Source organism: Anser brachyrhynchus, assembly GCF_964034855.1.
Source record: "Anser brachyrhynchus genome assembly, chromosome: 3".
Taxonomy (NCBI): Eukaryota; Metazoa; Chordata; class Aves; order Anseriformes; family Anatidae; genus Anser; species Anser brachyrhynchus.
In genome coordinates, this window is record NC_137696.1 from 35,617,621 (window position 1) to 35,627,489 (window position 9,869).

Below are 9,869 nucleotides of genomic sequence, written 5' to 3' on the forward strand. Positions count from 1 at the left end.
CTGTGTCTTTTAAAAATATATGTTTGTTTGTTTGTTTGTTTGTTTCAGTAATACCCTGAAGAAATTAATGCCATGCATTTCTAACTTCATCAAGGAATATTTCTTCTCCTCCAGGCAATTTTTCACATTTCAAGTCCTTGGGTTACGGACTGGGATAGAAGGAGCAGGTACTCAGACTTCCTTATTGGTTTTATGACATTCCACAAATAAACTAGTATGTTTGATGAAGAAGCTTGATATGAGCTATATGAATTTTGAGTGTATAAAAGAGACTGAACTTGTGATCTGCATCTGTGATGCTTCCCAGCATGAGAGTGAACAGCTCTGTTTTGTGTTTGCTGATGTTCACTCATGTCTAAGTCCAGCCTTTTAGCCAAAGGCACAAGTCTCTCTCCATGGGCGTACAAGCCTGCAAAAGTTACCCTGATAACTGGTATTGTACATTGCATTCCCCTGCAATGTGGTTGTTTTCCTCAAGTTTGACTACTCTGAACATGAAACAAACTTAGAAAGTTCATCTTAGTCCTGGCCCATGGGTCCTGCACAGCTCTACATGTCTAGCACTGGGAAAGGGTTCCCGAGAAGAAACAAGTGTTTCTGTCAGTCAGTTTGAAACCATGCCAGGGCTTTTGTATACTAAAAGGGAAACAGAAAAAAGCCAAAGTAGCAAAGTGACATTTGCTTCAGTACTGCTTGTTTTCAAAGGAAATCGTGTTGGGATAAAGACTGAAAGTGCCTTTCATACAAACACTGGGCCCTGAATTTCCAGAAAACAAGGTACCTCACAAGCCATCTGGCAAAGAAAATCTGAAGTGAAGAAAAGAGCAAAACAGCACTGAATGTTTAGGTTCACCTTCTAATAGGTATAAGCACAAGAAAAAACAAACAAACAAACAAAAAAAAACAAACTCATACACACAAAAATCAACCAACCAAACAAAAACAAACGAACAAAAAAACACCCTCAACTGAATCTTGCCCACAGAGACAGGAAATAATGATGGATAGTATTGACCCTAAACTAGGTCAGCCGCAAGGCTGTAAGTGTCAAGTAACTGTAGGGTTAGACATAACAGGAGACTGAAGTAGTGAATGAAGATTCTTGCCTTCTTTATTCCTTTAGTAATAAGTATCTGTCCCTGGACACAGCAGTTTAAAACTGGCACTAAATAAATTCTTAGCTATATGTCTAGTCTTATTTAGATTGACAAGGAAAGGTCAAAGTGCAATATGTGGTCTTCCATCCCGCAAAGATGCTGCTATTGATAACCATTCCTAGCAACTGACAAGCATGGAGTAGGGCCCCACAGATTCAATTCCCTGGGAAGAGCAAGACTGCACAGAGCTATAGGGTTCAGCTTCTCCCCTCACTCCCTCTCAGCAGCATGACAGTTTAACAGAGCAACCAAGCTGAAATAAGAGTAAATGTGTGTGTAATCAAATTGTCAAAACAGAAGGCAGTGTATTGCCACAGCTACATAATACAGACAACACGTTTGAAGCAACGGTACTTGCACAGAACAGGAGAGAAGGTGAGAGGTATGTATGCTCTGGGGAATGAGTTTGTAGGCTTAATAGCTCTGCAGGACATTCCTGTGTTATTATTAACTATTACATCTCTATTTGTAGAGTGTTGGTTTGATATACCAACAAAGTGAAGTATAAACTTTTCTCATAGAGCCTTGAACCTACATGTCTAATTCCTTCTCTTGGAAAGAGCACTTTGAGGGTTAAGAGTTTATTTCACTCTCCATGTGTATTTTTTGGTTTCTCTGATGAAATTGTTGGTGGATAATCTGATTAAAAGGCACTGTCGTGTCCTCCTCCAGCCACTGCATCACTAAACCTAACACTCTATAACAAAATGTTTGGTAGCAGTTTTCTCTCTCTTTGCTTCCACATGGCCTTTTTTTTTTTTTTTTTTTTTAATTGAATTATCCTTATCTCAACTCATTTTATCCCACCCCTTTTCTTTTGAAGAGGGGGAGTGAGAGTGGTGTAGTGGAGTTTAGTTGGCTATTGGTATGAAAGCACCATGCCAAGGAAGGTGGCATACTTTGTTCTAGTAAAGGAATTTTATCCAGAAATGGAAATAAATCTAGTAATTTAGTCTTGTAAAGGAAACTGTGTAGTTTCCATTACAAGATAAAAGCAGCTGCCATCAGCACATTTTCTTCCATATCAGCACTCTGATGATAAATTCACAGTGGTTCACTGAGATCTGGGCCTGGGTCACTTTTTAGAGATGCAATGAGCAGTGTCTAATATGCTCATTATGGTAACTGTTATCAGACATATTTCTGCATCTTTGCATAGAATGGCATTACAGCCAGTATTATGTTTGTGTGCACGTGAGTCGGGCAGTTGCCAGCCAAACATCCTTAATGTGCATGTATCTTCCTTTGGGTTGGAAGGACCCACACCGATCCCCTCTCTGCTCCAACAGCTTCAGTAGCCTCAGAAGTCTTTTGCTCAGTGCACCTCTCCCCTCATGAGACCCTCATTAAGGTGTACACCTGCAGTGGCTTCAGGCCAGCCTTCTGCTCTGCAGTCGTTAGCTCATTCCAGTGCACTGTGATTGTACAGGTACACAGCAGATGCCATTATCAGAGGTGGCATTTACCAGCAATTAAAACACAATAGCTGTAGAGCTTATCAAGGCATTTCCTTTTCAGAGAATTGCTTGGTTCATTTCCATATTCATGAGCAGAAATAGCCGCAATCCCTGTTGACAAACATTGACACCTAACCTAATGCAGTAGTTACTTTGTACCTTGGGTTATTAATATTATTTTTTTAAAGCTTCCCAAACTTTTCATTTGCACTATGAAATTATGTTTCACAATATTTCAGACATATTTCTTCTTGGGGAAATAAGCATCTGCCACTTATTTGCCCCATAACAGTCCTCTCCTGTACAAGCAAAGAGGGGCTAAGTAATGCACCTGTAAATCCAGCCTTTTGGTATTTATTTGGTATTTGCTGGGAGTGAGGGGTATGCACCTGGGATTTGCTTGCTTTTTTGACACCTCATCACAGATGTTGTGTAACACCACATGTGTTTTCCTCCCCCTCAGTAATCAGCACAGCTGAGAGAGGTCTATTTAACTCTTAATCAGAACATCCTTTGAAGCAGATTTTGTATATTCCATAGCCTTATGGATGTAGTAATTTCCACCGCATCAGTCTTCAATGAGAAATGGTGTCTCTGGGGGAAGTCAGAGCTCTTGTACTACCATGCACAAAAATAGCACTTACTGCTCCTCCGGAAAAGTTTTAACACCTGAAATCCACCACTAGAACTCAGCTTGCACTATCTGGTGGAAATCTAACTCCCATTACACATGGGCAAGAACTCAAGCAACATAGTCCATGTTTTCCTTTATCAGCTATAGGCCATTATGTCTATTGGGTGCAAATTGCTTTTATTCTTATATTTATTACTAAGTGCATCTAAGAATGAATGACAACCAAGCTGCTCTTTCAGAACAGAGAATCCCATTCAGTGATTCTGAGATAACTGGAAATGAAAACAGGAATCTTCAGGTCCCTTGGACTTCATGGCTGGGCTGGGAATGGAGACAGGGCTAAGAAAAAGACTCCTCACTGTTTTTAATTAAAGCCTTAAAGACTCCCCTAGGTCCAGCTGGCTCCACCAAATTGTCATCCTCTGCTTCTCAACAGCGTATCACTGCTGCATCATTTATGGAGGTGTATTTGCTTAAGAATCGTCCTCATTAAAATTCAATTACAATGAAACCATATAATCCCTCATTGTAATAACGTGATAAAAAGTCCTTAACTGCCACACAGAGTGCCCATTTAGCAAGGAAATTAGCTCAGCAAAGAACACGGTCCTAATTTAGCAATTAGGGTGCAGTTTGTATCAGGCTATTTCAATAAGATTGGAAGGCAATTTACAAGGTAGTTTTGATCATTGCAAACTATTAAAGGCGTGTCAATGGTGACCAGAATTTCTAGTGCATGTATGGGAAGAGAATGATGTCTTGCATTTCTACAAGTCAAAAAGCTATCATGAACAGGATATTCTATTTATGGTCATATTTGCTAAACCAATATGCTTTTGCAAAAGAGGATATATATTACAAGAACATGTTACAAGATGAACTGTATTTGTATGGTACAACTCTCATTGACTTCCTTGATTTTTGGAAAGGAAATTTTATGGTCAAATTCTCCTGATAGTATCTTAGAAACATCCAGTGGGATGTAAGCTTTCATAACAGTTTCCTAAAGGAAGTGCCATGGATTCAATTTGGTTGTTCCTGGATCTGAGAATTACTTTCCATCTGCTCTAGGTGACTTTCCCAGATTTTCTTATCGAAAGGAGAAGATCACACATCCAAGACCATGAACTCCATTCATACAAACTAGCAGACAGTCAATGTGATATTCCCTGTCTTCTCTGGAGCTTTTATCATCAGGATTCGTGGTTTAAAAAATAAAAAATCTCTGCAGCTTGCTCTCGGTACCCATTACACTCTCAGCTGAAGTAGCTTTTAATTACTGTGATATATTGGAAGCAATAGATCATTTCAAATCAAAGCTAAAAGTTCTTCTAGAAATGAAGTTAATGATGTGCTCCCAAAGTTTTCAGCACATTGAGGCCTACTAGTACCCTTTGCCAGTGTAGTGGAGTAATAAGTTTCAAAAAAACATTTCTCAAGAGAACTTCAGGACTACATCCACAACTTGGGGAAGTTTCAAGATTCCCCAGTCAAAATTGGTGGGCAAAAGTCTAAGGAAAAGGAATGCTGTCCTGGCATTTAGGCTCTAACCCACAATACAGCCAATATTTATCTGGAGTGGGATTTGATGTGATCAAGACAAACTGATTTTACAGTGTCTTTTCACTAAGTCCTTACATTAAGGCTATTCAGAAGTTGGACTCTTCCCTTATCTTCCCTTTTATAATGTTTCATTGATGATTGTAGTGGGTTTACGTGGCAAGGTTTTGGTAGCAGGGGGCCATAGGGGTGGCTTCTGTGAGAAGGATCTAGAAGCTGCCCCATGTTTGGTAAAGGCCCCACTGCTGACCAGAGCTGAGCCAATAAGTGATGTTGTTTTGCGCCTCTGTGAAAGCATATTTAAGACAGGGAAAAAAACAAACAAACAAACAAACAAACAAAAAAATGCTGCACCACACAGCAGCTGGGAGAGTGAGAGGAGTGAGGAACAGCCTTGTAGGCGCCAAGGTCAGTGAAGAAGGAGGGGGAGAGGTGCTCCAGGAGCTGGAGCAGAAGTTCCCTGTGGCCTGTGGTGAGGACCATGGTGAAACAGGTTGTCCCCCTGCAGCCCATGGAGTACCATGGTGGAGCAGGATTCCACCCTGCAGCCTGCGGAGACCACGGTGGAGCAGGTGGACCTGCACCGACGGAGGCTGCGGCCTGTGGAAGACCCTTGCCAGAGCAGATTCCGGGCCGGACCTGTAGCCCGTGGAGAGGAGACCACGCAGGAGCAGGTGACCTGGCAGGAGCTGCTACCCATGGGGGATCCAGGTTGGAGCAGTTCTCTCTTGAGGGATGGACCCCAGGGTATGGACCCATACCTGGAGCAGTTCTCAAAGAGCTGCTGCCAGTGGGCAGCCCATGCCGGATCAGTTCAGCAAGGACTGCATCCTGTGGGAGGGACCCCACAGCACAGGGGACGAGAGTGACCGAGAAGTGCTATAGACTGACCATAAACCCCATTCCCCCGTTCCCCTGTGCTGCTCGGGGGGAGGAGGTGGAAGAGGGTGGATGGCGGGGAAGGTGCTTTTGGTTTCTTTCCTTTGTTTCTCACTTCTCTAGCTTGTTAGTAATAGGTAATAAATCTTACTATCTCCCTACACTGAGTCTGTTTTGCCCGTCATAATAATTACTGTGCAATCTCCTCGTCCTTATCTCAACCCTTGAGCCCTTTTCATCCTATTTTCTCCCCATTCCTCTTTGAGGAGGGGGAGTGAGAGAGCGGTTGTGCTGGAGCTCAGCTGCCCACCCGCGTAAAACCACCACAAGGATGTGCAGAAACCCATTGACAGCAGCCAGGCAACAGAACAAAGCTCATTCTCATTGTAGCTGTTTCTAACCTCAGCTCACTTCAACCCCATAGCACTGCAGGGAAGGTGGAATGAGAGGGCTTCAGGAATGAGGATACAAATCTGATGACATTCCAAGTGGTTTCTCTTCATGTGCCTTCTAGCCATCTTCAGTCTATATTTAGACCTTCACTTTGGTCTCTTGCTGTTTATTGTGTTATTAAGTGTTAATGGTTCCTTTAGAAGTAAACATCTCTTATTTGTAATAAGTTCTGTGAGTTGTTATCTCATACTAAGTCATACTCTGGCTCTGCCATGCTGTCTAATGAACAAATTATTAGCTTTAATTAATGGAATTAATAGCCTTAATTTCTTTGGTATATTTTTAACAGAATTGAAATTCTTTTCATAATTTATTAGTATATAGGTACAGATTTGTGTAGAAACAGACAAACTGATACATATGGTGTCCTCATGCGTAATACCTAAAATAATATAAAGGGTCTATGTAAGAAACTACTGGTATAGTACTAAATAGGCAATTAAATAAAGCCTTTGTGTACATTTAGCTAAATACATTCTTATATGCAAAAGTATTACAACATCTATAAGTACCCTTTCTGCACAGACAAAATTTTTATATGCAAAAATCTCATGCATGTAATTTCTGTTGGAAGGTAATGCTTATATATTTTCCTTGGTAAAGGTGAGCTGCTTGACAAACACGGAGCTGGTTTAGTAGAAAGTTAGTGCTATATCACTGCAGTTGACTTTGGGTGGGGCTATATTATTCACAGAATTAAAGCTCTCATTTAAAAACAACTGACAAAACAAAACAAAAATATTCCCTTGCCTCTTATAATGCAAACTATACACATCAGACTCTCTGGTTTTCTTCATTTCTCAAGCTGAAACAGAGTCATGAAAAAGTAAATATAAGATGCATCTGTATGATTATTCAAGTTTTGTCAGTTTTGAATAAGGTCACCATGGTTATACAGCACAATTGGAAGAGTTCCACACAAAGTACAGAAAAACAGGACTCTTCAGGTGGGCAGTCTTGCTTTTACACAAGAGAAATCATTTATCAGGGGCTCAATGAATTCCTGCAGCCACTGCTCTAGGGCCCCCAGCTCCCTCAGATCTCTGGTGAGCTCTTGTGATAGCGATTTGTGACTGAATCCTGAGCCTTTGCTTGCTGTCTGGCGAGGTCTTGCAAGGCTTATGTGATGTTCTTTGAAGTATGCAGCTGCCAACTAGAAAGATACAAAACAATCTGAAAATAGTTTATCTGAAGCCACATAATCTATGACTTGTCTCCACTCCAACAGGCTTTTCCTTTTAGAGAAATTCTCTACTCTATCGCTTTTTCTCTGTACTCAGTGGTCAAAGGGAGGATGCTCCCATTTCATCCATTCAGTGACCAGTAGGAACTGACTCATAACAGGATCTGCCAGAAAACAGCAAGACCAGGCTGCTCAGTGAAGACAACAGCAAAGCCAGCAAAGCAGTGCCCTCACTAGCCAGGACATAATCCCACAGTGCCAAAAGGAGAAGAACAATGCAAGGGCTGGTGATGGTGACCTCAAGCATAGGTAACCAGGACACTCAGAAAGTAAGAGAAGAGATTGCAGTGCTTGTTTGTACATCCCATGTCTGCCCTCAGCCTCTTAAAACAGCCCAGGCAAAGTGCCATCCTGGTTTTGCTCAGGGGAGGCTCTATGACTACATCAGGTGCATTTTGTTTCCCCTTGTGTACTGCTGTGAAACGTCAATGCCCTGGCTTCAGCTGGGATAGAGTTAATTTTCTTCCTAGTAGCTGGTATGGTGCTGCGTTTTGGATTTAGGATGAGAATAATGTTGATAACACACCAATGATTTAGTTGTGGTTGAGCAGTGCTTACACCAAGTCAAGGACTTTTCAGCTCCTCCTGCTCCCTTGCGAGGAGGCTGGGGGTGCACAAGGAGTTGGGAGGGGACAGAACCAGGACAGCTAACCCAAACTGGCCAAAGGGATGTCCCATACCAGGTGACATCATGCTCAGCAATGAAACTGGGTGGGGGGATTGCTGCTGGTGCTTGGAGACTGGCTGGGCATTAGTCAGCTGGTGGTGAGTTATTGCATTGCGTATCACTTGTTTTGTATATTATTATTATTATAATTATTCCATTTCTTTTCTGTTCTTTTAAACAGTCTTTATCCCAACCCACAAGTTTTACCTTTTTCTGATCCCTCATTCCCCCTCACCCCCCCCCCCCAAAAAAAAAAAAAAAAAAACTTGGGGGAGTGAGCAAACAGCTGTGTGGTGCTCAGCTTAAGCCATAGCACTCACCTATGAGACAGCTTTGCCTCTTCAGCCTCTGGGCACTACATAAACAAATGCAACGCGTGGACAAAGTAGTACAGGGTGAATTGTAAAGAACTGCAAGGCTAATTCTGCCATAGCCCTGTGATAGTCAGCATCCAAGGCAGCTGTACAGTAGCCCAATCTGCATAATCTACCAGCACATCACAGACAGGGGTGTAAGATGCTGCAGGGTCCTGAGTTTGGGTATTGCCTGCTGAGCCATGTGTATTCTAGTTTCTCCACCCACAAAATAAGGCAAGCAGAAGTGTTTAGAGCATTAATTCTTGGATGTTTGTAAAAGGCTTTGAAGACCGTGGGTGATATATGTCATTGAAGGGCACAGCTGTCCACTTACTGGAAGCTAGCACTTGAGAGGACTTGAAAGGGAAAAAAACCGGGAGCTGGACTAAAGACAAAGCATAGGTTGGAGGGGGGAATGAGAGAAGACATGCAACTGTGGTTCTTTCCTTTGGTGAGATTCATTAAAAAAGGAATAAAATAAAAGGTAGTGGGATGTTGCCAAAACAGACAGGCCTGATTACATCAAACAAAAGACCTTCCCACAGTGATTTATGGCCTAATCTCTCAGCAAGAGTGCAACTTATCAGCGAGTAGCCAGTACAATTAGTGCTGCTCCATGAATCACTTGCAGCGCTGGTTCCTCTGGAGGACTTTCACACACAGTTTATTACAACAAATGGGAGGCTTGCCTGGCCCTCCTTTCACCCGGCCCAGGAATTACTGCTGAAGGCTGAAGATCACATTAGCAGGTTTCTGCAGCCTAAGCAGTGCTCTGCTTAATTGCCAGGTCTAAGCCAAAGGGACACACAGAGGGTACATGAACTGAGAATGGGGTTTGAAACTCCACAAGCAGGAAGACAAGTAATGTACCCAGAAATGGACAGTTAGGTATGGCTAACAAACAGTGCTAGGAAGCAGCATGTGATCTACTGAAAACTAACCCAAGCTCACTTTCTGGGTTTTCCCATTTTAATACAATGGGGCCTGAAAAAGGAACAGTTTAATGTTTTTGAACTGCCAGAAGTCAGTGTATGTGTTTACTGTTAGCCAAATTAATGGAGAATAAATCCTCTGTAACTCATATATAGGGAAACAGTTCTGTCCCCTTCATTCATGCTATTATATAAGCTCACAAAATTGACTGTAATTTAAAAGACCAAGATAATGTCTGGTTTGCTTTCTCCGAGTCAGAGGGAAGAGCTGCTTTCACCGTTTACAGGCTAATGTTTACAAACTTTACTATCCATTATGGTTTCTGAAGAGATATTTTCAATCACATCCCTTTTGTGGAAGAGGTCTACTCTATTTCTGGGGTGCTGTGAGCCCATAATAATGCCATTATTAAACCAGGTATAAGGAATCTCCCTAAGTATAGGGAGTCTCTGGATGATAGTTTTACCTTATGGAAATTAAAATAAATAAATGAAATTTTAAAAAGCAGAACTTCTTCCCACTTTCTTTCA